General features: G+C 37.9%; 1 protein-coding gene across 2 annotated transcripts in view; it reads left to right on the top strand.

Annotated features, from left to right (window-relative positions):
- The window catches only part of LOC5564563 (protein sprouty), a 58250-nt gene that overhangs the window by 11677 nt on the left and 18929 nt on the right, over positions 1-27644 (top strand). The window contains exon 1 of one of the 2 annotated variants that reach the window (XM_021843130.1): positions 17283-17400. The exons of the other annotated variant lie outside the window; for it this stretch is intronic. The gene's annotated coding sequence lies outside the window, so the exon portion shown is untranslated. Of the gene's footprint in view, positions 1-17282; positions 17401-27644 lie in introns of those variants that run through there. 2 annotated transcript variants of the gene reach the window in all.

Below are 27644 nucleotides of genomic sequence, written 5' to 3'. Positions count from 1 at the left end.
GTCTGCAGTCACTGTCGAACACAGTAGGCATGCAAATTTCAGAAGTCACCCATCGACTACCATATTAATCCTGTCACATAGAGTGGACAGCTGTCGAATAATTCGAGTGACAGAGTCGTGTCGAGCGAAATTTTTTGGTCGACAGTGACTCCAGTTGAGTCGTTTTTGATTGACTCGACTTATAAAATAGACCCCTAATCAATCATTTAAAACACTATAATAAAAAACAACTAGAGCCTTTCACTAAAAAATGTGACTGTTACATTTAATAGAAACCGTAAGCGAGATGGATCAACGAGGTCCGAGCTCGTATAGAAAGCATCAAAAATATATACATCATAAAAAGTCTATAAACCTACTCAAATCATGGTATAAATCCCTCGAAAGTTCCTTTATATCGTATTGCATATGAACTTTCTTGGAAAAACATATCGTCAAAAATATAAGCATTTATTAATAACTATTTGATTGCGAAAATAAACACCAATAAACATCAAAATATAATAAGTAATATAGTGAGGATATTTGTTGGTATGATGTGAAAAGTAAATTGTGAGATAGTTTACTTAAATATATATGCTAAATTCTTCATTCAGACAGAGCTTCCCGGGAAATACGGGAATCCCGGGAAATAGAAAATCATTTCCCGGGAAACGGGAATCCCGGGAAATCTCATTTCCCGGGAAATGTTCCCGGGATTGAAAACTCTACTAGAAACATTGGATCGAAGAAGAAAGGTACAGCAATCGTTGCTTATAGCGAAGTTGCTAAATGGCGAAGTCGATGCTCCAGAATTGCTTAGTTTGCTAGAATTTCGTGTTCCTAACCGAGTTCTCCGGAGTACAACACTGCTCCAATCAATTTTCCATCGCACCGTATTTGGATACAACGAACCCATCTCAGCGTGCATCCGAGCATTCGCCGCTGTCGAAGAGTTTTTCGAGTTCGATGAACCGACGAGGCATTTTGCTAATAGAATACGATCTGTAGTTCAGTAATCTGTGTATGTTATGTTCTAGTTTTTATTCATTAAGATTAATTTGTCAGATGGATTATTTTAAATACAAATACAAATACAAAAAAAACTCATTCAGAAGTGTTTTGAACATTTTTTTAAGTATTTGACCTGGAATGTTTGTAGAAATATTTCTAACAGTATGAAACCAAGAAATTTCTGAAGGAATCATTGAATCAGTTTTTAGAGGTATATCGAAATTATAGAAAAATAGATTTTTATGAATCTTTTATCCAAACTTTATCAATAATATCCTAAGAAAGCTTCAACAAAACGAATTTTTGAAGGGACTTTTGAAGAGTTTATGAAGTTATTTTAGGCACAATCTCAATAAAAGTTTAACAAGCAAATTTTGAAGAAATAAAAGATAAAATATAAGAATTCAACAAGGAGTATAAGAAGATAATTCTTGAACTCACTCTTTAAAAATAAAATAATTCTATAGGAATTTTGGGTGTAGTTTGTGGTCGAGTTCAAGAGAGGATGCATAAAGAAACTTTAGGTTAGACAAAAAATTCCTCCGGTGTACCCAGTAAACATTCTATAAAATTATTTTTTGAACATTTTTGAAAACAAAAAGATTAAGCAGAAATAGTATTAAGAGAAATTATCGGTGGAATTCATGAATAAACCTACACACCTAGTTTTTTTTTGTCATACACTCTGCTGTGTTTGCCTTTTTCATTTTTTTTGACAAATGTTGAATAGGCTGACAAAATTGGGTCAAAATGCTGTCAAAAATCGGGGGCTGTCAAAATCGGGTCAGTACTGTATCAAATTTTTGGGATAATAACTTCGATATTCATGACTATATCGTGATGTGCTCCCCACAAAAACTTTTGTAAATAGTTGAAACGATTAGAGGCAGATTCTCAATTAAACTTCTTTTTTTCTTGTTCTTTGACTTGTTCCCTCGTTGTACCTTCCAAGAGCCAAATCCTGGTTTCACTACTGGCTAGAACTATTCCCTCATAGGTCTGAGATAGATGCCGGCTTCAAGGTTAGATATTTTAAAATCTAGTAGTTTAAAAAATCATCTCGTCGCTGGTTATGGGTTTGTTATTGTGTGATAAACACAAGTAATTTTGTTCTGCTATTTTCATTACCGAGATCGTTTGCCAATCTCAAGACCATGATTTTACTTCTCCCCTGACTAATGACAATTCTTTTGGGCTTAATAATGACCTACATAATCCAATGCAGATACAAATCATAATTTATAAAACTTGTTATGTGATTTATTTAATATATTTTAGTAATTTCTTATTTCTTCAATATAAATCTTAATGAGGAAAAAATTCGTAGTTTCTTTTTCAATCATCAATGGTCATTTGAGAGATAATAATTTATTCTTACCTTGCCCTTGGACGGTATTAGTTCAATTTTACTCGATAATTTGCTAAAATATAAACTTAAACTGCCTTGGATCTAAATCTATAAACCCAATGAGCCGATTAAATTGGTTCGACAACATATTCCAGTTGCTTTTCTAACTAATGATACTAAACTAGTCGACACAACCTTCCTCAATTCCAATCAGTTGTGATTCAACTTTGTTCCCAACGGAAAGCCTAGCTGCGGAATCGACGTGAGTCAATGTTGAGTTTGAGTTTTGTGAGCCGATGATTAACATCATTTTTTAGCAACTGGATAAAAGCTGATAGGCAGTTTATCACATTATGTCAAATCACATTCCCATGAAATCAAGTTCAAATATAAACTGATTCGGGGAATTTCTGGTTAGTGAAAGTTTCGTGGTCTTTGTAATTTGATTTCAATAATTATCGTTCCGATAATCAATAGTGGCCACAACATAGCAACATTTTTTTACATGAATTCGAACAATGTGAATAAAAACTTGAGCTATTCTAAAATTTCAATCTTGGCAGAATTTTGTTAAAATTATCAAGAAAAAAAAATTGTTTAAAGATTAATGAAACCTACATATATGAAAAAACAAGCTCAAAGTAATCGGTCTCTTCATTACTTTCAACAAAATCACATCCAATAGGGTTCTGAAATGTTTAACATCATCTTGTGTTTTATTTAATAGCACGATGGAGCGTTTTCTTGCAACTAATTTGACAAATTTTCCCGCTCAAAAAACGGCTGTATCATGTGAAAACTTTAATTTTTAAAACGGAACCTTGACTCTCTTGATCATGTTTGACGTTCACTTAGACGACAAAAATGCCACAGGAGTTTTACTTTTTACCACTGAGGTATTTCCTATCTGACATTTCGGGAGGTACACGGAAAACAAAAAACACCCAAAATTTAAGACCAAGGGATGTGACAAAATCTCAAAAACCGGGAAAATGATTTTGTACTTAAACCTAATGAAAACATTTAAAAATTAAATTAACATGTGTTTTTGGCCTAAATTTATGCGTTCAATAAAATTAGGACAGTGCCTCAGGAGCGTATTGTAGCATTTGTTCAAACCCCTTCCCAGAATAGCTGACCTCTATTCTCCAACCGGTTACCAGCCCACACCGGATCTCCATCATCCATGGAATCAATCCATCCTCGAAGGCCCCATCCGGACACCCACTCAACTCGAAATTCGGGTATCTATTTTGGCTGCATGTACCCTGCTGCCACCCGCCGTCTTCTCTGGGTGTCGTTGCTTTCGGTTGATTGTGTGCTGATATGCTCTGTAACAAAATTGGCTCCCGCGCCACCTACGTATTACTCTCGTCGCGCATAGCACACTTCCAGATAAAACGCACGCCCACGCCTGTAGGCTCCACCCTGCTGGTGATGCTGCCACCAAAGACAAGCAGATGTGAAACTAAGAACAAATCCAAGGAGCACAAAATATAGTGTTCGTTATCATTTTTCCGATCTAATCACAATATTTGTAGGTTGTTGTAGAGATGAATATAGTTTATTTGGGTTTATATTGTTGAATACAGTCAACAATGCCGTGAAACCTACTTTTACTATAAGGCTCTCGCGCCCTTCTCTTTCCAACAATCAGATCAAATGGGATTTTTTATGTTTTGCTTTTGTACGGAATCGATGTACCTATGAAAACAATCTATATGCGTGTGTGCAGGAAAGAGAAAGGTGTTTAAATGTCAGATTGTCTTGTGGTTCTCTAACTCAATATCGCGATATAGAATATTGAGTAAGGGAGAGTTGACTGTATAACTATACCTCATAGTTGTGAACAATTAAGTTAACACAAAACTGTTAACTGAATATACAATCGTCAAAAAATTACTATATTCTTCTTATTGAAGAAACAATATTTTGCAAAGTTTACTCAACATATTTTTCTATTGTATCGATTCATCTGGGTAGATTGACTGCTGATTTATCGACCTAAACGATAATTTGAAAAAAATCATGGATGTGGACGTTTCGCCGGTGTCACGTCTGTTTGACTGTGCTGCAACCTTAGGTCGCAGGAAGCGTTGGTGGATTGTGCTTAGTCAATGCCGTGCGCGGAGGCTTGCTGACGCCACCAGTTTTCCTCCCATCAATTGAATGGACAAATTGGCTTGTCCTAAAAAAAAAAAATGTAAAAATGGTGTTCATTAACAAAAACCAAACTGAGGATAGAGCATCGAGGGATGGTTCGTCAAAGTAGGCGGAGAAGGCTAGGCTTGGAGGATCAGTTAGCAATGGATAATGGAGTCCTAAATGAAGCCCTGTCTCAATTTTTGTAGCAATTGTAATTGTTTATGTCCGAAAACATATTTTTTTCTGATTTTGACCACGTCCCTCGATTTCAACTGAAGTTTTGGGTGAATTTTGTTTTCCATGCACCTTTCAAAATTTTAGATGTGGTGTAAACTCTAAGGTTGGTCAAAAGTATCAAATGGCTCTATCATGTTATTGAATAAAAACAAGATTTTTTTTAATTTTAGGACCCTATTCCGGCATTGAATTTATCAATTCCGACAAACTTTTCAAAAGAGTGCTTCTAATGCAATTATTTTTTTTTCAATGGGTGGGTTTTATAGCTAGATGAAGGTGTGTAAATGTGATGAAATGATAAATGCGCATGACATCAGTTAGTGTGATGTGCTAACATCCATCGTATTGAGCTATGATCAGTGAGAACCTACAATTTTTCCAGTATTGCAGTGAATGATTCTGATACAATTCGATGCCAACCAATTCTTTCCCGAAACGGCCCTCGCACTGTGCAATAAGGTTGTAATAAATCTTAATCGTTTATTGGAATTAATGCAATGAAATCTTACCGTTGCCTATATTCGTCGTATATATTTTCATTTCGATCTCAATCAGTTTTGATTCGTCTTACAGCTAACGACTCACTGTGATATAGTAAATAGTCAAAATACAACAATTCAGCGTTACAATTAAATGTTTTACTAGAATATCTAGATCTGCGGGCATCTTCTCCTATTCTTCAGCATGATGAAATTAATAGATTTACTTTAATATTCATTGGAGCTATCAAAATACAGCTCAAACATATAAGCAAATTTCCTTTTGACCAAACAATCATGACAGCTGCTCACAGTGCAACGAAACACAACAACTAAAGAAACCATTTTCCATGCCGAACATCACGCACACATTGATGCGCACAATTTTTTTCTCAGTCCGACGGATTGAAAACTTTGTTTACGTTCTCAATTAAAAGCGATCATTGAGGGAATGTCTTAAAATTTGCTGAAATATATAAGTTTTACGGCGATTGGATTGGAATGAAATCCTTCTGTACCAGGTGAAGTATGTCACACAGACGGGCAGTAAGAAATATGAACCGTTATGTGGCGAGGCTCAGTTGATCGTCAATCACATTACCCTCGGTGCGTCTTCGTCTTACATTTTCGGCGAAAAAGTGCAAGGTGGGTAATTAAACTGAAGTTATTTATCGAAATACGGCAGTTTCATTGCATTTTTAGTGTACAAGTCGACGAACCTTAACAGTTTTCACATAATTACACTTGGAAAATGAATCAATATTGTAGGTAAGTCTGAATATCCGTCGAAGTGGAATATTTTAAGTTCTATACGACGAATCAAAGCGCTTGCGACAAAGTAGATCGAAACGTATGGACGTATGGTAGAAATTTACAAAAGTGTTTTAAATAGTAATGTTATTATTCATTATATTGTTTTCTGTAAAATATTTTATATCCAGGAATACAGCTCGAAAGGCATACCATTGTACACTGGAAAATTAAAAGAAATAGCATAACGCATCACAAAGCAATCATTTAAGTCCAATTTATCAGCTGGTTATTATGAAACAGGAAACAAACAATAAGTGACTACCACGGCCACACACATTTCACGAACTACACCGAGCTATAAGCCTACATACGGAGCGGAAATTCAAATTTTAAAATTCCACACCAGCAACGTGACGACTCTCATCTCGTTCGTTTGTCGGTGCAATGCGATGGTGTGCGACACTCACCTATTTATGCATGATAGAAAGTCAGTACCGTGTACGAGAGGAAGAGTGAGAGAGAGAGACAGAGAGATAACTTTCGTCTTGATAAGACCGGTCAGGCGTCGGTATTGATTATGATCCACTCAGAACTAGAGCGCACTGCTGTGTGGTGATGGTCATAAACCTTCAAGACGACGACGACGACTACTACGATGGCGATGTTGATGGACGTCGACCGGAAGTGGTAGCTTCCGCTCTATTGATAGCTCAGCAGGCGGTCTCCCGCCATAGCACTCTGGGGTGCGCTTGTTAGCATTTGCGTGCCTGTTTGCTAGCTCAGTTGCTGCGGCGCACAGTGGTAGCGCCCAATAGGCCAAAACTAAAAAAAAAACTTATATTTTTCATTTCCATATGTTTTTGAGGTTCAATGAGGTTCTAATTATTTTTAAAAATATTGTTTTTATTAAATAACACGATAGAACATGTTCTTGCTACTACTTTGGCAAATTTTTTTCACTCAAATAACGACATACTTAGTCGTTATTTGAGTGAAAAAAATTTGCCAAAGTAGTAGCAAGAACATGTTCTATCGTGTTATTTAATAAAAACAATATTTTTAAAAATAATTAGAACCTCATTGAACCTCAAAAACATATGGAAATGAAAAATATTTGAACTTTGATTTAAAGAAATGGAACGTTCATTTAGTCGCCAAAAGCTTCACAGCGGTTTTACTTTTTAACACTAGGTTGTTCGTATCTAAATTTTCAGAATAGACACGGAAAACAAAATACATCAAAAGTTTGAGTTTAAAGCAAGGGGTGTGACTCAATCTAAAAAACCGGAAAACGTGGTTTTAGGACTTAAACCAACGAAAAACATGCCAAAATTGAGCAAGCATATGTTTCTGGCCTAAACTTAAGCGTTTTTTTACTAAAATTGGAACAAGACTTTAGGACCCTATTTGAAGTACAAAGATTACATGTCAAAACATAATTGTTTTGGCAATTTCGTATGGTATGTTCTATCAAATATCGTATAAGATGATTTATGTCCGCTTTATCGCATAAAAGAGAACCACTGTGCGGGACCAAGACTGACTGTATGGAGATCTCGAAAGGAAATGGAATGAAATGTGTGTCATGTTGTTTGCACTGGTTGCTGGTTACGCGCCGGTTACGTTTGTCCTTATCAGCAGCAGCGAAATGTGGGGTTCGAAAGCACATAGCGTAAGAAAATTGACCCACGACGACGACGTTTCGCCTCTGCCAAAGACGACGATGAATGCGAAGACGATTTTTGGATGAGAGATAATCAACAAATGCCTTTCTCTCTCCTTCAAATTTGCAGTAAGCTTTACGAGTCGAGTGTTAATCTTATTTAAAAGCTATAACGTACATTTTTCCAAGCTTAAACATGTTTCTTTTGAATGGAAATGATCTATCCCATATCATTTTTGTGAAAACATATATAAATTGACTAAAATGTCAACATCTAAACCTTAAAAAAGTTTAGTAATTTTTGCTAGGAGTTTTAATAATACTACTAATACTTAACCAAATAGCACTTTAATTCGCTTTTTTCAGCATATAGTGCTATTTTTAAGCTCACGTGCCCTATATTGGCCTTATAATTGCCCTATAATCCCAAAAAAGGTTAATTTTTCGGGCAAGTTGGGGATGGTACACAAATTATGTCACGCTAAATTTCAACTTTTTCGACAACCTCCCCCCCCCTTTTGTCACACTTTTTGTATGACTCCTCCGAAAAAATGGTAAGGCTTGTCACGCTTGGCTAGACCCCCTCCCCCCCTTAGAGCGTGACGTAATTTGTAAATGACCCCTTGTTACTTGGGTCAAATTTTTGACTACAATTTTGCAACTGACAATCATCATAATCACTTTTCGATTTGCCTCATACCGTTAACTGGAAAAATCTGGACTTGGGCGCCAAATTGCTTTCTAGAGAACGAATCAACAAAAGTCGCGCGCTGCCATCGTCGTCGTAGTGCTTTGCGGAATTGCGTCAGTCAAATCCCAGAAAGTATGATCCAGAAGCGTACGCAAAACGCAAACACAATCTCTCGGAGCCGCCGAACGCGCCGAACGGATCAGAAGGTCAACGATTCTTTCCCCCTTTGGCTGGTTTTCTTAAAATAGCTCCCAGAAAAATAAACATAAACAACTTTAATTTCTCAATCTCTCTAATCAAAATTTTGCGCCAGCAATGCGAAACGAAGCGCGCGCGCGAGAGTCTAGGAGTGTGTCTCGCGCACTCGCGCTCCTCCGGCTTTGGGAAGAATGTGCTCAAGGTTAACAATACGGGCGAAGGAAGTGCTGTTTTCCTAAATAGGAGCATTTCTACCGGTTTTCCTTTGGGTTTCGAGTCGGTCACTGATAAGTAATCCGGATTTATTTAGATGTCACTGTAAGGTATCAAATGTACCAAAACCAACTTCATTAGAGTCTCAGGACAAAATAGCCTGACATTTGCCTTTTTGTGCTTATGGAGCTATCGTACGGCTGGTATAGGACATGTAAGTAGTTAAATAGCACTATAAGCTCAAAAAGGCGAATTAGTTGGCTAGTGATTACATACCTGGATTGACAGATAGCTAATACATTGCGGAAAGTGTCTAATAGGGTCTAATTTTTTTAATATAATCTTGATTTTAATTCTAATTTTAAACTTTGAATTTTGAACTTTGACACTTTTGATCATGTTTGACGTTCACTTAGTCGACAAAAACGCCACATGGATTCAACTTTTTAACATAGGGGTTGTTCCTATCTGACATTTTGGAAGGGACGCGGAAAACAAAATACATCCAAAATTCGAATTAGGGGTCTGGCAAAATCTCAAAATTAGAAAAAAGATGTTTGTTGAACGTAAACCAATAAAAAACATTTAAAAACTGAGTAAACATGTGTTTTTGGCCTAAAACTAAGCATTTGGTGATAAAATTGGAACAGGGCTTTAGGATGAAGTGTTTCGAAAAGGTAGGGATGCTCTATTGATGTTACATTCCAACGCTTTTCCCTGAAATTCGTTGAATCCTAATCACAGTTTCTGAAGCGTCCACTGTTGCCATCGAAGGTTAAATTTGATGGATCCGAAAAGAAGATGATGATGATGGTTAATAGCCTTCCGGTGCCCCGCTGACCTGCTCAGCGTTTTCGAAAGGTAAACTTTCTAGAGTCTCCACCTTTTCGTTCCCGATAGCAACAGCCAAAGAGCCCCAAGCGAGAAACACACAAACATAAGCTCGCACACATTTGGCGACCGATACTAGCGCCGCCACGCCACCCGTTTTGTACGTGCGTTCAGTTCAGCGCCTATTTAAGCTTAGAGGATCGCCGATCGCCGATAATTAACTGAATCACGTCCATTAATTTCCGACAACATCCGCGTTTGTTTTGCGATCGGCTTGCACATTCCGCTCATATGCTCTTGCAAGTGATTATGACGGTTGATCCACAGACAAACAGCCGTAATCTGGAGAGCATGTTGCACTAAGTACTGTTTTGTGCAACATGACCTGCAGATGGCGATAGTGTGAAACGTCAAATACGAATGGAAACGATGCGGGCGCCTCTGGGCGTGAGAATTAAAACATATCAAATTCAAAATGATCGCTGAATAAATAGGCGATGGAAATTTCTTCAGTGTTACGTCTGTTCGTCTACAAAAACAATGCACACAACAAAGCGCACAAATGTTTGTATATTCACACCACTGCAGGTGGTTGGTAGTCACTGTAATTAGCGGACAACGTTTAGCTACGCATCCGACGAAGTAGGTTATGTATCTGCGTTTACGAATTCCGGTTGTGGATGTTTGCATGGTCAGATACGAATGGTCCCAGGATGATGAAACTCACTTCAATAGAGGTTTACAAGCAATGTTCCACGAACACCGATGCATGATCAATCTTACACAAGTCGATTTCCTCCGAATGAAAACGTATCGATGTTTGTTTGATGTCATTTGAGGTTTCGGTCAACTTCAGTCCAACAAGGAAGTGAATTCTGGACAGCAATTCTATTTATTTTTAATTCTAACAGCAAACAAAAGCAATATTGTGACAGTTCTGACAGCAGTCACTCATTTCACAGTCTGGTGAATAGAAAATTAAGAACTGGCAACGTGATAATCTCACTAAAACCGCTGGCAACTGAGCAGAACGTAACTTTCTGGTTTGAATAATGATAAAATAATATTTATTCTCGATCAACAAATGAGTTTCTTTGAGGTCAAATTTCGGCGAATATTTTTGAGCTGCACGTTGTTTTAAAACCAATAAAGTGCTGTTAAGTTGTCCTCTAATGCGGGTTATTTCTTATTCTTCTTTGATATGAATATATCTACGGTCACAATACTGCCCACCGATTCAAGCACCTCCTCCTGGGATGCTCGGTTGGCTCCGATCCGATTGGTTACGCGTTACTATTCCGTCATAATTTGTAAATACTTAAATTGGAGTGCCTATAAACAAGAGTGACGTCATGCTGCAATTTTGACAAGTCTCCTGCTCAATTGTAAAGTGGATTCGTATGGAAATTACAGTTCACCGTTGTTCCAATGTTGACATTGACGCCACTCTTATTTAAATCTTGTTTTTATTAAGTAACGTGTAAACTTAAAACTTAAAAAAAGTAAACTTGAATTTTGAAAAGTGGTTCAAATTTGAACTTTGACACTTTCGAGCATGTTTGACGTTCACTTACTCGACAAGAACGCCACATGGGTTTTGCTTTTTAACACTGGGATTGTTCCTATCTGACATTTCATAATAGACACGGTAAACAAAATACATCCAAAATTAGAGTTAAACCTAAGGATGTGACCTATCTTAAAAAAACCGAACTAAATGTTTTTTGAACTTAAACCAGCGACAAACATTTGAAATTAGAGTGTTGCTGGCCAAACATAAATGTTTGGTTTTAAAATTGGGACAGGGCTTTAGGACCATATTGAAAATTCTCAAAACTTATATAGGCTTTTTCACGAAACGTTTAAGGCCCAAATAAAAACGGAGCAAATATCAAAACTGAAAAAGTAGTATTCGTCGTGAAAATCGACAAATCTAAAAATATAAAAACTCACAGCTGTTTTTGTATTGCAAAAATAAAAAAGCGGTGTTTTTAGTTTTTTTAATTTGTTGATTTCAAAGGCGAAAACTGCTTTTTCCTTTTTGACATTTGGTCTTAAAATCAGCCGATCTTGAAACACTTTGACAGTTGGAAATGACAGCCTCGTGTATGCACCGGTCCTTCACCTATGTAAACAAATGCATAGACGGACCTGTCAAATTATTAGGCCTATACATGAAATTGCCATTTTTACGTTATCGCTAGACTGCCCTTAAAGAGTTACACTGATGGTCCATTCATAACAAAAAACCTTGTAATTTATCGTTTCCAAAAAAAATCACGTGATTTACTAGTGACTCTACGACGCAACTGACGAAGAAGGTAAAGATAGAATGTTCGGGAGGTTCTTACAGTGAGCAGCGAGCACAGCAGGCGTAGGCGGAATGCAACCGGCAACGGCAGTCGAAGTAAACCGGAAGTCACTAATGCAATGTGTTTCTCCGGTCGGATAAACTGTGATGCTGCTTCCAGTGACTGTGGTATTGCCAGAGCTAGATTTTACTCTGGATTTGGATTGGTTTGGAATTAGATTGTGATTGAATCGGATTTTAAAAGGATTTGGATAGGATTGAGGTTAAGTTAGAAATGGATTGGTATTGAATTTCAGTTTAATTTGGATTGGAATTAGACTGTTATTCAATTGAATTTTGATTGAAATTTAGTTAGAATTTGGATTTCGATTGGATGTGGATTTGGATTGGATTTCGATTGGATTTCGATTGGATTTGGATTGGGTTTGGATTGGATTTGGATTGGATTTGGATTGGATTTGGATTGGTTTTGGATTGAATTTGGATTGGATTTGGATTGGATTTGGATTGGATTTGGATTGGATTTGGATTGGATTTGGATTGGATTTGGATTGGATTTGGATTGGATTTGGATTGGATTTGGATTGGATTTGGATTGGATTTGGATTGGATTTGGATTGGATTTGGATTGGATTGGATTGGATTGATTGGATTGGATTGGATTTGGATTGGATTTGGATTGGATTTGGATTGGATTTGGATTGGATTTGGATTGGATTTGGATTGGATTTGGATTGGATTTGGATTGGATTTGGATTGGATTTGGATTGGATTTGGATTGGATTTGGATTGGATTTGGATTGGATTTGGATTGGATTTGGATTGGATTTGGATTGGATTTGGATTGGATTTGGATTGGATTTGGATTGGATTTGAATTGGATTTGGATTGGATTTGGATTGGATTGGGATTGGATTGGATTTGGATTGGATTTGGATTGGATTTGGATTGGATTTCAGTTTCTTATCTTCTTCTCTGGCGTTACGTCCTTACAGAGGCAGAACCGGCTTCTCTTAGTATTCTTTAGAGAACTTCCTCAGTTATTAACTGAAAACTTTCTTTGACAATTCTAGAAAACTTATTCAAACAGACTCAAGTCAGAAATGTTAACAAACTTACTTACTTACTTACTCAATCCTACGTGTTTTGCAGACGAAATTCTTCACGTTCCGCTCTAAACCAGCTCGATTTTTCACTTTTAGAACGTTTAATTCAAGCATAATTCTTCAATCCGACGTATCTGCAAAAATAAACAAATCGAGATTTGCTTTGCATGGGCTTGACAAACGCGTAATCTACATATTGAGCCTACAAAAGTATTCCTAAAACAATTTTTCGCTTTTTTTGAAATAAATTTCAATTCTGCCCTATGTGCACTTTACTCAGTGTTTTAATTTGACTACATACACCCTACGTTTCTAGAGCGACTCAACTGTCAACATTTTACATTCTAGCACATACACCGTACATATGCTCATAGTAAAGCGACCTATATGCAGAATCAATACATAAAATTTTAATCAGCAGATACGTCATACTGTTTGGGAATCACTAAACATGTTGGAAACCGAGAAATTCGGATTTCCACAGCTGCAGCTAGCTGACGCGTCGGCAAACTGATGTGGAACACCATCAATATTCGGTTCTAGACAATATTTCTTACCAAATTTCTCACAAAAACTGTTCTCCATCTACTTTTCTTATTCACGGTTCCGTCAGGTGCTCCTGTTAGTTAAGATTAAATTGGAAACAATATTCGTTGTATAGTTGAACGTAAAAACTGACGAAATGACTAACTTTCTTAAGTTTTATGGGAATTTGCAAACCGGTGTATGTGCAACTACAAAACAATACTGGTGTATATGACGTGACGCATATGAAAAACGAACTGTCAAACCGACGCATCAAGCAAGGTGTATGTATCAATCAAGGTATGATATCGACGAACCATCAAGGTGTATGCGAGCAGCACAAAGCAAAAGGGTTTATTCGATAATTTTACCAGTTTTTCAATCTAATTCAAAACAATAGATAAAAAAAATGTTAGAAAAGGGATTAATCTCAAAACAGTTTTAGAAAACAGGTTGTGATTCTTTCTAATTGACTTTCTCAAAACCATATGAAAGTTACCTACGTAGATTTGAAAAAGTAATCGAGAATTCTCGCTGAACATTACTAAAGCAATGAGAGATACTCTCCTATCTCGCTCTCTTTTGATTGCAACAGTGCAATTCTCAAGCATTTGGGAAGTTTTTTTTTCTATAGATCGAAAGACAATGCCATTGGCTAGCCGTTTTGTATAAAAAAAAACGCAGCATAAGAGGTTGATGTTGGGTTGATGATTAAAGAGAAAGTAAACAAGCCTCTCAATGTTTGATAGGTCCTTTTAAAAAAATACGCGAGAATTGACCGCAAAAATGGTATATTGAGGGGATGATACGTAGATACTTCATGTCCTGGGAAGTCGAGTAAATTTCCAACTCGAAAAAAATGTCAATCGGTGGGATTCGATTCCATGACCCTCAGCTTGGTCATGCTAATTAGCTGCATGTTTACTGCTACGGCTGCTTGGGTCCCCGTTTACATGCTCGTCTAGATTTATTAGGAAGGATTGACATGACATATTCGTGTGATAGATTATGGAAAGAAAAGTCTATTTAAGCGTGATGAAATGCCCAAAAATAAGCAGTGGGGAAATTGTATATTTCTGTTGTTCTAGGTCGGATACCATCGATCAGTTAGAAATAATGAATTTTCAAAGTACTACTTTGTTTGGGCATTTCCAGAATTTGAACTTCAATTATAAATATCAAACATACAAATTACAACTAAATTGAAATTACATTACATTGGAATTTCTGCCCTAAACCAGAACCTGGTTTTCGTCAAACTCGTTCGATTCAGCTATGCTTCCCTGAATTAGGCTGTTACTTTGTATCATTGTGCCTACATTGTCGAAGCAAATTAAGCCGACACGAGCCTTCAGTGTGAGTTCTACAAAATTTCCAAAGGCTTCGCACCAAACGGGATGCCACGTGCGGGCCCATTCGTTCCGTCTAAACCCCACAAGCAATAGCACACCACGTGCGGGGATCGAAACCTATCGAGCAGCATCATCCAACAACGCCTTCGTCGTCAGCCTATGCTTTAGCTGTTTGGCGTTGGCGTTGACGCAGAACTTGCTTTTGAGAAATACCCTTTTGTGTGCCACTGCACACAATCGTTCCCTGTGAGTGAGAATGGTGAAGCATCAGAAGCCTAGTCTCTTTGATTATGTTTACTTTTTGAACCTCAGTCATCCCCCCTCCCCGCATCTTTTTATGCATATTGGGGCGTTCTTCGACAGGAATAAAAATCAATGCCCGCCGACCGTCGTCGCCAACCTCTTGCCTCCACTACACACGACGAGGTTCGCTTTTTGTGTTGTGTATACAGACCGAGAGCGCACAAGTTCGAAAGTGAGTTAAAAATAAATCGCTTCATCGCACACGAGATCTTTCACTCTTCGCGTACCCACCTTCCTACCTACACGCACCGTCCGGACCGCGCCACGTCCGCCCAACAGGCAGCGGACCTAAACCATCTCGGTCGTTTCGCTGGATGCTGGCTGGCGGGCGGCACAAGTTAACTGCAGTAGCCGAATATGCTATGCCTACATCTCTCGCCTCACTGCGAGGAGCGTTGCGTCCCGGCTGCACGGGCTGTGCCGGGAATTGGGGGGGGGGATTATAATAAGAGACTTCCATTCCACGTCGTTGTCGTCTCGGACCGTTCACTGCGCTACAGTTTCTGAACATCTCGAAGGAGAAGTGATCGCGAGCGCGGGCGGATGCTGTGAGCGATTGTGTGAAACGTTAGGTGAGGTAAAGGACGAACGCCAACAACGAAGGCGCTGCTGAGGCGAGTGGGCGAAAGGACTGGGTCAGCCAGAGCTCTCTATACACACTCTCGTGCAATCCAACAAACACCACCGTGCGGCACATCCGAAGGCTGAAGCGCAACGACTCCCATTCAGTACAGCAGCGTTCCGCGCGCCGCATGTCTATGGTGGTATTCATTAAAGAAATAAAATCGCCGATGGGCCATGAGCGACCGAGACTCGGGTCCATGTGTTGGTGTGCTGGCATTTCATCACACGGAATTTGCTGAATGGTCCGGCGCTGTTTGGTCCAATTTTGACGAGATTTTCGGATCTGAGCATTTCGACTCGGAATCGATGTTTACACCCGCCAGGATTCGACATTCGGCTAGCGTGCGGTTCCGTTCAAGCATGGGAGCTAATAGGGCAGCGCCTGCTAACTGCCCACGCGCTCCCCTGTGTTGGTGATCGATCACATTCTCTACTGAATGAAATTAATGTTTCCGCTCCGAGTCGCCCGGATAAAAAATACAATACAAAAACAATATAACGTATTGCAACAGTACCATTCAATATATTGGAAATACAATACAGTATATTGTACAATGACAATACAATTACAGTACAATATATTGTTTTGAACAGTTCACTGTATTGTATATGAGATTTTGGCAATATAATGTATGGGTGGTTAAGTATCGTAACAATACAAATATAGATATTTTCTCATACAAACATTTTGAAAATACAATACGATATATTGTTCATGTATTGTCTTGATTAGCAATTCGTGTATTGTAGTACAATACAAAAACAATTCAACGAACTGTATCATGATTGCATTCGTCGTTACAGCTAATGTCAAGTGACTTCTAAAAAACTACTTATTTTTACTTTTTGAATATTTTTCACCCAACATTTCTTGCTTTCTGAACTTGTTTTGTTTATTTCTTTCAGCAAAGCTACATAGAAAAAAGCAACAGTTGTTTTACTCGAAAATAGGAATTTGACCAAAATTGTAAGGTATAAAACCAATTAAAAACAATACAATGTTCTGTTACAATATATTATATTGTTTTTGAATTGTTTATCCAAACAAGAATAATATTGCTTCGACATTCAATTACAATACGCTGTATTGTATCCAATACGTTATATTGTACATTAATGGTTTATTCCATTCACTGAATGATACGTTTTTATCCGGGCGGGCACTGATTGCATCGTTCCCTCCACTCACTCATACAGTGTGGCACTGTGTCGCCTATTTGCGCTGCGGTGCAGCCGTTGTCTGGGTGGTGGTGAACGCGCGCGCCCGTTTCGGTTTCGGTTCGGTTCGGTCGGAAAGCACTTCAACCAACATGACTTCCTGTGCGGCTTTATGTGGTGGTAGTCCGAGTAGGTATGCTCTGTGGCAAGCGTGTGGGATGTTGGGTTGGGTGTAGCAGAGCGGCAGAGGCAGCATATGTGTCCATACTGTATTTCGTGGCGGATGGCTCGGGCGTTTGTCTATCGCGATGTTATGCTGAATGAATAACACCGGTCAACGTAGTTTGATGTGTTTTATGAATGAATGTAGGTCGGTCTCGCTAGAAGCCGTGTTTAGTGTGATATTTAGGGGTGATTTGAAGCTGTGCTCGTTCTGTGCTGCGCGATCAGCGGTAATTGATCTCTTTCGGGTGTGTATTCTAATTGTGTGTGGTGCTGGTGGTGAATGAATATCAAATCTGACTTCGATGGTGACCTACTCATTGATTGAATTCGAACGAATTTAAATTTAATTGCTTATTCGACGAGTCATTTGTCAACGGAGCCAATCTAGCGTTGGGAGATTCTGTCGGCAGAAATACACGAAAGTGTTCTAGAACTGCAAACAACTGTTTCCATTTCTTAATATATGTTGAGGCTTCACTTAGCTCAGTTAGTAAACTTGAAGAAAAGAAGCAACCCAATACTGAAAAAGTGTGAATGCGCATTGTGGAAGTAGTCATAGGACATTGAAAAAGTTCTGCTTCAGATAAGGATATGATGCCACGGCAAAGGATATGAGTCACAACACAGTTATGGATCAGCGCTGGATTATATACAAAATTTCTTATCACATAGACTGGCTGTTACACAAAAACATTATTCCTACATACTCTATTAATCTCGAGAACTTCGCAATAAATTATAATGAACCATACCATAGTAACAAGTTTGTGCTAGAATAAGGGCGTAAGTCGCATTATCGATTTCTCTTTGTCGATCCTCTTTTTTGTGAATAAAAGTGACGATATACAAGTTTGTTAGCATTTTTCACTACAAACCGCTTGGCAGCGAGGCAAAGTTACGTCCAGAGATGAAAAATACAAACAAACTTTCATCTTGTCACCTTTATTTACGGAAGAGAAATCAATAATGTTACTTACGTTTTTATTCTAGTACACCCTTGAATTGTTACGAGTCAAAGATAAGGCGAAAGAAACGCCACATTTTATGCTTTCACTAACATACCATTCATCTACAGATTGCTTTTGTAGTGTTCTAATCCATAATAGGCCTTTTCATGTGACAGGTCCGTTTATGCATCGGTAGAGGACCGGTGCAAACACGAGGCTGTCATTTCCATAGAAGAACTGTCAAAAAGCTTCCCGATCAGCTGATTTAGAACGTCTTGTGAGAAGGCCTGTATAAGTCGGTTTGATACGAAATAAGGCTCCTTTCTTATATGAGCAACTCTCAAAGTACCGTAATATCGCGATAAATTAATCATTTTGCACAGTTTTCCAAGCGTACATACTAAAACAGACCTCCGATGACTGTTTTTTAACCGATTTGCATTAGTGATTAAATAAAATACAGATATTTCAGTATATAACAGCATGTTCACCGAAGACAGTAATTAAAATTTCCGAATGTCATTAATTCTACAATGATTTGACGAATACGGTGATGTCGATGAAATATAAAGCTGACTGTTCCATAAACAAAGCCCTATGAACTCGGTGACGTAGCAACACGAACTGTCAAATCTGCCATGATCGTTTGTTTTCATCTGGCTGTGAATCCTGTCGTGAAAAAGTTGGTTTCTGCAAATTAAGTATTTTAAGTGCTCAATAAAATGGAGCAAGTGTTGAAACAAATATGCGAGAAGAATGGAGCGAATTTTTCGAAAGTAATACAAGTTTCTCATATAAAATACATGTTTTGCAGACGATCGATCATCGTTGTATTTTTTTCCTGTCGGTTGCGACTACCAATTTATGTTACCGGACTGCACCGTCATTTCAATGACCACAAAAACAAGAAAGATTTTTTACCAGAAAATGCTCTTTTTGACTGCAGCTATCCAGATATCGATATACGGTAATATCTGAAACGGCACATTTTGACAATTGAAAATTCCAGATTTACGGTAAATTGAATCACATTGCAGGCTTCTTTGCTTCAGTAAAATTTATCGATCAGTCAGCGATTTTGACAGTTGGTCCTTCTGATCCAAATTACTGATTGATCGCTAATTCATTTGTTTGCTGAACTCATTACCGGAGTCGTTAGGTTTTTCCAAGTGTGTTCATGCTGAATTTTGGGTTCACGAATCCAAATATGTTGCTGAATAACTATTTCAATATTTATGAATATATTCCATAGCTAAATGTCACCAATTCTACGCTTAACTCCTAAACGTAAGAAATTGCTTATAGAATTTCTAAATGTCTTATAGGGAATTGTGTGTTTTCCGATGACCGAATCTCTGTTGAGGATCTTTTTTGGACATCTAATTGAACTTTTCCAGCTGTCACTAGTGTGTAGATCCATGTTTAGTACTAAAATGTTGTGACTGTCTTGCTCTACCATGTTTAACAAGACAATCAGTAATTTGAACTCAGTATGATCATTTATTGACGAAGGAAACTTCACACACTTTAAATCGATAATGTATGGACAGTCATTGCTCATGTAGCTTAAGTTACATTGATATTGACACTCGATTTGCAAAAAATGTAATCGTGTGGCACAGTGATCAATTTCGCCAGATTTTACGGTACTTATATCTCTGGAGCATCCTTTTTTTTACTAATGGGAGTGTTCCAAATAATTTCTTGTGGTTTTGGTATCGGAAAACCTGTAGGAACTACTGTAGGAGCACTTATGAAAAACTTACTGCATGGGATCTGAAAAAAATCTCATGTTTGCAGAAAAAATCGTGGAAGGATGCTTGCAAAGAATCCTAGCGTAAGTCCTGCAAGTTTCAGACATCTATTCATACATAGATTTCTCAATGCAGAGCTTCTCTCAGGAATTTTCTTATGTTTCAAGCCAGAAATTCCTCTAGAGCTTATTTAATCGATTCCTGAATTAATTTTACAAATTTCTTCCACAAAACCTTCAGGAAAGTCTACGAGAATTCGCCCAGGAATTTTTACACCGATTATTCTAGTAATCTTGAAACTGTTTCTATGGTATCTGTTGGTTTTTTTTTCAGTTTTAATTCTAACAATGTATTTAGAAAATCGTCGTAGATTCTCTCAAACTTTCAGAAGTTTTTTCAACCATCCTTGTAACAGCTCTCTTTTGCAGAATCTCATCAAATATTTCTCGAAATTACTTGACGGTTTCCTTCAAGAACGCTTTCTAAACAAGTTTGTTTTATGTTTTCAATAATTTACAAAATAATGCTAAATGACTTCTTCTTGATATGCACTTTTCTGGGTGATTCTCGGAAGAATTTCTGAAAAAATCACTGAATTTAGTTACAATTTTGAAGAACCCCTAAACAAAAATGTTAGAGTAAACGTAAGAAAAAATCTTTTGGGGAAACAATCAATGTTTCTATGAAGAACTGTCAGGATTATTTCTGTAAGAATTTCTGCGAAAAAAACTGGAAAAATTCCTGGAGAAATCTTGGGAACAATCTTGAAAAAGTCTTTCATCCAAATCATGAAGAAAATACCAGTGAAAGTTTTGGAAGAATTAACGGGTCGGAGTGGTCCAGATTCAAAAACGCATGGCAAAAATTACGCATTCTCAATATTTGATATGTTTTGATCTTAACAAGTGTTGTAGAACATGTTTCAGATTAGCAGATCCTGCTTTGGGCATTTTCACCCTTTTTTGGTTTTCATAGAACAAAATTCTAACAAAATTTAGGTTTTCCATACATTGAGGCTCTCAACTTCTTCACAAAATGAATGTTTATGCAAACTTAAGCAAGAGCATTCTTTTTTACTCTATTCATTAGACTTGAAAGATCAGTTGGGCAAGCTATCTCCGTGGGGAATTGCGGGAAGTGATTTGCATGATATGAAGAAGCTGTCCTTTTATTATTTTAATTACTCATTTACCAACAATAATAGCTGTTACATCAAATGGTTAACGACAGACAAAAATAAATTTGCATCTGAAAAAGCTAAATTTAGGTAAAAATAAGTTACCGGCCTGAAAAAAAAAAACTTAAGATGAAAGCTAAAATTGTTATTTTTGATGAAGATGAAAAAATTGAGTTTTTAAGCATAAATTAAGGTTTTAGGTCATGTGCATCTACTTAGCGCCAAAACACAAAGAAAAATAATTTTCTCTTGAAATTTTTATCTCTGCGCTTAACTATTTGATATTGTAGAATTTGGTTTTCAAAAAAAAAAAACCTTGTTTGGAAATTGGGTTTTTGCCAGAATTTTTTTTTTTACAAAACTGGACCTCTGTGCGGCTGGATTTCTGGAGAAATTCAAGGACCACTGTCTCAGAAATTCAGAGTATTATACTCAATATTTTGCTGGTCGTTTTTCTATAATGCAATGTAAAGTAAAAATATGAGAATTAAAGAATAATTTATTCCATTTTTTATTGAAATTTCCATTTTGATTACAAATTTAAGTAATCAGCATCTTTTAAAGTTCGTCTTTTATTTTCATCGAAGATATGGAAATTTGAAAGAAATTAGGTATAATTAATATACAATTTTCAATATTTATATATGAATATGGTATTCGTCAACAGAATTATACTTTCTTGCGAGTACTTGGCGTCCTGGAAGATGGTATGGCTCAACAAATGGCTCTTCTGCCAACTGATGGTGGTCGCGCAGTAATTATTTTTCGATTTCAACTAATTTTTCACTCATTAACGAGTGAATTTTCACCTGTTTTTAACACTGTTTGTGAGTTCAAAGAATGAGTATTTTTTAACCCTTTTCATGATTGTGAAATTCCCCCATTTTATGACAGATATGACTGCTATTTGATAATGAGTATTTTTTACCCATTAGCAAACCACTGTGTAGACAATATTTCAGACTTCCGAATCATGGCCTCCTTTGTAATTTGTAAACAAACTGGGCACGATAAACCAAAACCACTTATTTTTTCATAAATAGCGAGCTGTCATTATGTTATACGTCTGTCGATGGAGGAAAGTTAAATTTGGCGATTAAAACTAAATTTCTAAAAAATACGGTTGTGCTCAGAAACGTTCAGCTATGGAAAATTTGACAGCTTCCAATTACTCCCCTTGATCAACATTTCCAAAGCAAATAAATTTCATATAGCAAATCAATCCGACTCGCAAATTCCTTTTTTAGATATCGCCCATATTTTTCCTACCACCAACACGAAAACTCGTTCGTGGATCTCTAGTCGGTATCTCCCATACCCAGGATTTAGCAGTGTGTGGGACACTTCTGCTGTCTATGCGCAGGTGCATTCGAAATGATTGATGAAAATTCATTCCGCATGGCACACCACTCTATATCGTCACACTCGTGTTGTTGGATGGATTCGCAGCAAACGCCCCAGACGTTGACGACGAGGTGCCATACCGCACTGCACCGTGGAAGGAAGTGGCCGCAACCCATCCTGCCATAACCAGCATAAAAAAACTTAGACGCTAGCACAGTGGTTTTCAAGCTCTTTCCCAGGGAAGTCGAGGGAATTTCCTGTACGAAAATATCCTGGACCGTCCGCGAATCGAACCCAGACACATTCAGCATAGCTTTGCTTTGTAGGCGCAGTTTCTAACCACTGGACTTAGGAAGGCCTCTCCTTGTGTAGAGTGCCGTATATTTTCTTCAATATTATGATGACATAATATAATGGAGAAATATTATGAACAGACGCAATTTCCCTACTGGTTGAAAACCACTGCTCTAGCTGGCTGGCTTGGAAGATATGCAACCGTATCGCACTTAGCCATCCATCCGGTACAATGTGTGCGATACATGGCATAGGCCTACTGTAGCCTACACTTCCTCTCCGTCCTACGCCTCGCCACCAGAGCACACTTTGCTGGTGCGACAAAACGAGACGGCGAACGGAATTTTGCATCCGTTCGCCTGAAAGGCGAAACAAGGATAGGAACGGCTGTCGCTGCTTCTGCTGCGGTCGACGTTCGTTTCGGTCGGTATTCCAGGAAAAAGGAGGTTCTGAAAGTGCACATCCCGAAATTAAACGTGCTCATTCGCCTTCCAAGGGTGAAGGCGTGCGCGTATGTGTGTGTGCCTGTGCGGGTGTTTTGTTTTCGTTCGGTTCGGATCGAAAGATTCGGATTCCGGTGCTGAGTGGGAACCCGAACTTCCGGTCTTTTATTCCTGCGAGCGTGGGAGTTTCCTGTCGCCTGGGCACCGAAGTAGGCATATCATCTGTCATGTGTAGGCCTCCGTAAAAGCTGCCTAGCGGACTTAGGGGTATGTTCTAGTTTTCGCAGCTGTGCATCCGAGAACCAATCGTGGGAATATGCTAGGGTCGTTTCCGGAACAGTGATCTGCTTTCGAGTACGTATGTTGAAGATTTTGTACGAATGCGCTTTGGTGACAGGTGACACAGGTTCTGAATTACATAAGTAGTTTTAAGGTTTTAAGGTAAACTATACGTTTATTGGAATTTGGTATTAATCTATGCGAATAAAACTGTTTCTTCATTATACTTAGTAATAAATCTGATTTGATCACATAAAAGATTAGAGCTACATATCGTCCCCCTTGTCAATTACCAGGCATTGCAGAATTTGTTCTCATTTGATTTTGAAGCACGATCAAAGCAAGCGAAGAGAAACATCCCATCTGTTGCGGTCCATGATCGGCAATGTATTGCAAGTTGTAACAAGTCTGATAAATAGGAGCTGTGAACGAGAGCCCCAAAGAGCGAGCGATGATAAAATCAATTTTTCTCGCTTGTTTACCGTTGGGGGTATGTGTTTCATTTTACTGGCACGATCAAAAATCCCCAGACTTCCGATGGCAATAGGGTCCTCCAGGCTTGGAGGTTGATTAGAGGGGTTTCATCATGCACTGCAATCCCCTCGATCTCATCGAAGTTGTAGCAGTATACGATAAACAGTCTCAAAATGTGCTGCATATTATGATAATTACAGAGAGCGATACGTGTGAGATCCTCTCATTTTTCACAGGAGAACGATGATAAAATCCCTTTACTCTTGCCTATTTATCATTGGGAGTTGCGTTTCATTTTACTGACATGATAAGCAATCCTCAAAAATACGATAACAATGCTGTAGCCCAGGTGAGGAGCTTGTTTTGATGGGTTTTATCATGAACAGTGCATCCTCCCGATATGATCGGAGCTGTAGCAGAAGACAGATAAACATACTCTCATGATGTGTTGCGCATCATGATTGTTACAGAGAGCGATAAGTGAGATATAGTTACTCTCAATTTTCACAGCATTCAGTCCCTGCCAATTGTACATCTTCAAACTAGCATGAAAAAAGCTGTGTGAGGAAAAAAAAAGGACTGGATTCATGGCATACTATAATTTGTTTATGATCTCAAAATTGAAACGAACGATTTTGTATCTCTGGACCAGAGACAAATAGAGACATAGTAGCTGGGCTCAAATTGGGTACCACTTCTAGTATTGCATTTGGTCCCTTGGTTCTGCAAAAGGTACCCATGTTTGGCAGATCACAGTACACTTTTCACGGCATTCTAGATTTTGCTCCATAAACTTATGTGCCATAAAGTTTTGGGCAACTTCAAGAACATGGAGGTCTTTATTACGTCTTTACCTGGACCTCAAGATATTTTGTCATATTTTGCAAACTTTTTACAGATATGGAGGGTAGTCTAATCAAAGACGAAATAAAGATGTTCATGTCCCTTGCAATTGCCCACGATTGTATAGCACATGATAAAATAGATCAGAATCTATAATTTTGTGAAAAATGCACTGCGATCTGTCAAACTTGGGTAACGAATCAAAAGACCAAATGTAGTACTAGAAATGATATCTATTCTGAGCCCGACTACATTTTCTTTATTTTGTTTCTTTGCTCTCATCACGTACACATCAATTCGAAACTATCCCAAAACATGGCGATAGTGAGATGTCAAAGGATTTGCTCCTAGTATATCTCAAAAGTTTGAATTCCTAGACACTTTGTTTATTCGGTAAATTTGACTAATGAGTTGAGGGCTTGGTGATGCTTTATTTCAACAAAAATTGACTGGCTTGAGGCTGTTTGAATAAGTTTTCTAGACATATTAAATATCTTCAAACTCATGGATTAAGTTAAGTGTTTTCGGCAAAGTTGTTCGTTAGGTACAGCACTATGCGAAAGATAATAGTCCTATATTTGGACATTAGGAACATCAGGACAATGAATGTTTCAAACTCATACATCGAAATAGTGGGGTCTTCCACGGCTTTAAAGCTGTTCAAATATAGGTCCGATTTTATGTGGATTCTTTAAGATACCGTAATTAGGGTGATACTGATCATTTTTAACAATTCTTAAATTATCAAATTCAACTAACTAATCGATAGGACTAAGCACAAAGGTGAGCTGGATTGGCTCAAGTACACAAATTTTCTTAGTGATTTTATTGCTGAAAATGATCTTTAAAATGAAAATTCGATCGAAGTTGATCTTCCGTTGAACTGGTGTTCGTTGGATTTAAAAATTTGCAGGCTTACGATTTCAAATATGATTGCCAAATCCTTACCATTTCGATATTCGTGGAAAAAGTAATGGCAAAGAAAGCTCATAGTTAAAAATTGTGAGAGTGCTGCTTATTGGAGCAGTTGAGAAGCATGCTCTTTCTAGTTGGAAACATAATTAGCGTTTCATTTACCAACAAAAAAAAAACTCACTGGGGTTTTGATTTTAACGCAAAATGTTTCTTTCTGGCACTTTAAAAGGTACACTTAAAACAACACACACCTAAAACTTGAATTTGATTCGAGAGGTCTAGTCTAGTCTAGTCTCTCTCACAGCCAGTGTTTGAAAAAAATCTGCAAAATGGTAGAATTGGCATCTTTTCTCGTTTTTCTTATCAACATCAATATTTGCAGCATACTAAGACATGACCTGCCAGGTCAAACTTTGAACTTGAAAACAATTGCCTATCAAAAAGACCAATTCTCATTGGTCGGTTTGGCAAAGGCCTGTGTGGCGATGTGTTTTTGTGAAGAAAATATTTGGGAAAGTCTCCGAAATAAAGGGAAAACGGGAGAAAACTAATCGGTCATTTTATACAGGGGACTTCATGACGTTTTTTAACAGCCTACTTGATAGCAAGACGAAGTTTGCCGGGATCACTCTAGTTTTGAATAAAAATCTGATTCCTAAAATGCAGAGTTGTAATTTTGAAATGGTTCTGAAATCAACGACGATGAAATGGTTCATTTAATTTGTAAAATCAAGATATTTTTAGACCTAAATCAATACAAAACGTTTGAAAATTAAGTAAACTCATGTTGCTAGCGTAAGCTTTCACGTTTGCTACAGATAACCAGATAGGGTTTATGGACCTTGTTATGCCTGATAAGTTAAGCTCTACGACCCTCATCGATCATAGGATTTCAATAAAGCAGAAATTCCGAGACAAATATTCGGTAATTCGATACGCTCTTAGCGAGTCCAAGAACAATATGAGTCCAAGAAAACTATCAAAAGTCTGGGTAGAAGTTGGCAGATGACGTTCGATGGGTATTATCGCAGATTCAGATTCGAACTGGTCTCCAAATCTAGTCGCCGTCGTGAATCTGTGGAGCCATCTACGGATTCGAATTTGTTTAAATGCCAGAACGCTCAATGAGAGAACTTTATGAGATGCTTTTTTTTTTCTGTTGGAATGAACCACTGCGACCAGTTTTCTTTGATCTATTGTGGTATACCCGTTTCCTTTGTATAGTGCATGTCGTTCTATTCCAATATTATTGAGAAATCATGAAGTATTCGTTTTTTGTACAATTATCACTCTTTACCATTTTGCAGAGCATCTTTAGAAAAAGATACCGCTATATATACCTTTTTTCCTTGAAAAACGAAGCTTATTTAAGAATGTAGGAGGTCCGCTACTCCACTAATTCAGAATCGTTTACCTCCTAGATATCTAAAGATAAGCACTTGACCTCGGAAAGAACTTTTCCTATGAAATGTATCCAGCCTCAGATTCTGATTGAGTCATTTTTCCACTTCGACCTCCTCTTCATCTAGGACAAATAGGTGGGTCAAAGTGACTTGTTACGCTCTTATACTCTTCCGACTATAACTTATCAGTTTTAACAAGAACACATACAACAAGAGTACAATACGGTTGATCTTACCTCGTAAGGCAGTGATCTACCCATATTACTGGCAAGCGGGATGCTTAACCTCTGCCACATCCTGGTCGCATATTAGGTAGCTTTCCGAAGGAAAAGTATCTATCGACCATTGACCTAAAGGAAGCTTTTCTTTTGATTCCTCTGGCCAAGAAAAGCCAGAAGAATACCGATTGTAGAATGTTTCAATTAACTCGCCTACCATTTGGCATCGTTAACAGCCCTGCTACTCTTGTCCGGTTGATGGGCCAAGTCCTTGAGCGCGACAAGCTCGAGTCCTATATGTATTCGTCTACCTGGATGCCATCATCATCGTTAGCAAATCTTTCGTACTTCACGTACAGTTATTTGAAGAGTTGGCCGCATATCTAAGGAAAGCGAAT

Source organism: Aedes aegypti, chromosome 2 (genome assembly GCF_002204515.2).
Source record: "Aedes aegypti strain LVP_AGWG chromosome 2, AaegL5.0 Primary Assembly, whole genome shotgun sequence".
Taxonomy (NCBI): domain Eukaryota; kingdom Metazoa; phylum Arthropoda; class Insecta; order Diptera; family Culicidae; genus Aedes; species Aedes aegypti.
Note: the sequence above shows the minus strand (reverse complement) of the source record. Positions and strands in the feature narration are given on the sequence as shown.